A 2,525-nucleotide genomic window follows, 5' to 3' on the forward strand; every position below is an offset into this window, starting at 1 on the left:
ACGAACGTTTTCGACTGGGGCGGTTTTACCCTTAAACCCCTCATCCCCACTTAAATGCTGCGCGCTTAGAGCGACAGATGGCGCAGTTAAGGGCGCGGAATGGGTGTTAGTTCAATTCACTTTAGCCCTTCTACAACCTAGTTGCCAAATGCGCTCCCTTACTCAATCTTTTAATTTTTCCCGCAATCCCTCGTCGCATTTTCCCCTACAATTAAAGTATAATGACGATCATGTTAGCAATTCGTTCAGCATTATGCAAGAGGGCATTGAAGGGATGTTTGATGTTTGCTTTCAAAAGGGAAGAATTGGCGCGAAATTTGCCTTAAGGCTGGCAACAGTGCTATTGACGTCTGTTTGTTACGGGGGTGAAAACAGTCGGCAGTCATCGATTCTCAGCTTCTTACGTAACACACCCAAATAATCAATAAAATTTCGGTTTTTCTATGGAACTTTTAGGGTAAAACCAACATTAAAAAAATATATAGTAAACCCAGAGCTTATTACCTACAGCCCAAAGGCAATCGGCTTTCCTTCCAACAAAATCTGCATCGATTTGTCATTTGAATTGAAGCGGGAACCCCAGTGGCGTTGCATAACTTTCCAAAACAGGCCTCAAAAAAGAAAACGTACAATTTCCTTCAAAAACTATCCCTAAAAAAATTATGTCAAATCAATCTTCAAAATGCTATAAAACTCCCATCCTGCATCGCTAGTCGTGTTCATGTCCACAAAACATTTCATGTCATGGTGAATATATTTGGCTCAACCCTTGACGATTTGGGCGACCTGATGATGGTGAATGCCTCTTGTGACGAGTATGCCGCAACTTAGATTTCGCCCTATCGATTTGGCTGGAAAGCAGCGCGCATGCTATGTATAAAAGCAAGAGTTTGCTTTGTTCAAAGTTTTTCCAGAGGTGGATCCGCATCAGGGAATTTTTGGCAATTTGCGTATAACTAGGATTTGGGGGTTTAATGTTACGGAAGTTTCATTGATTAAGTTCATTCACGCTACCTGCAGACCACCTTATTGCATGCTAAATCTCAAACCAATGAGTCCTGTCATTAAAACGTTAATGGGAGACGCCTTAGAATCTCCCTTAACAACTCCAAACAGTAAATGAAATTAGTTCTCCGATAAAGTGATCAAGGTTGCAGGGCATAAAACTTTTCGCGACAGAATGGCGAAGCAACACTGACCTGCATCCACATGGATTCAAGGATGAAATTCAGGTAAAGAACAGTATTTTTTGCCAGGAAAATTTGGCAACAGCCCTGGATCACTGTCGGAAAAATGCTAATTATGAGGAGGTTCAGTATTGTCGATTATCCCTGCTTCCCCGAACTGCGGAAGACGGTATTAATAGATATTTGAAAATTCATGTCCTAGATCTGCTTGATACTTGACTTTGATGCATACATAATAATTGTATAGCAGAAAGCAAATATTGCAATAACAGGGAGAAATTCGCAACAGCCATAAAGTTTGCTTTAATTGTGAAAGTGGAGACAATTTATGCTGCCAAATTGTTGACTGTTGAATTGTTGAATGCTGTTTTTGTTCCTTTAATTAATTATTTATTTTTGTTGATTTGATTTCTATTTGCGAAAAAATCACAATTGTTCCGTAAATATTCCAGATAAGAGAGGATAAAAGGTTAATGTCGCAGTTCTTTTCTCGTGATATTCAATAATCAGAAAGTTATATTTGCACTTTAAATTTTCATTTGGTGTTTCGCTCAGAAATAATTTTTATTTTAGCTCTTTAACTTCTTTCGTTAAATATATTTTAACAGAGCGGTGAGCCAGGTTCCTACATGTTGTTTTAAGTAAAGAAAAGGAATTTTAGTTATTCTAATTAGATTGTTCAGGAATTTAATACATTTTATCTCAAGCCTCAGCAACCCTTGAGACTGATTTAAGGCAACTTTTGCTTGGTTAAATGTTGTCGAATATCCCATTTTACCTTATTTTTATTCATAATTTTCTTATATTGACTTTCAATCTTTCATCAATGTTTGTGATATACATTTCTGCAGCATAAGGATCATTCGGGTCACCTCATTTTCACCATTTATAAAAATACTTTTGTTACTTGTAGCTGGAAAACAGACAAATATAGAACATGAATTATGAATATATAAATTTTGCTCAATTTCAGCACCTACTCAGGGTCAGTTTAGATTATCTGAGATACAATACAGGAAATATTTAAGACATTTTGCAAAGTTATTAAATTATTTTTTAACATTTGGTTGAACACAAGTTGGTTGAATATTAACTGCAGATTAGTGTAAGTTAGCTTAGTTTCTGCACTTAAAAAAGTTATTCTCTATTATCCGATATATAATTCAGAATATATGTGAGACCTCTTATCATCTCTCCTTTTATCTTCTATGATCTTTAATCGTTTCTCAATCAACAAATTTAAAATAATTCTTATCTATACAATAATTAGCTTTCGATTTTGCTACATTTGATGTAAAATAGCTGCCCAAGTAAATGAAATAGGGTTTAGCGAAAAAG

The sequence above is a fragment of the Euwallacea fornicatus genome, chromosome 3 (genome assembly GCF_040115645.1).
Source record: "Euwallacea fornicatus isolate EFF26 chromosome 3, ASM4011564v1, whole genome shotgun sequence".
NCBI classification, from domain to species: Eukaryota; Metazoa; Arthropoda; class Insecta; order Coleoptera; family Curculionidae; genus Euwallacea; species Euwallacea fornicatus.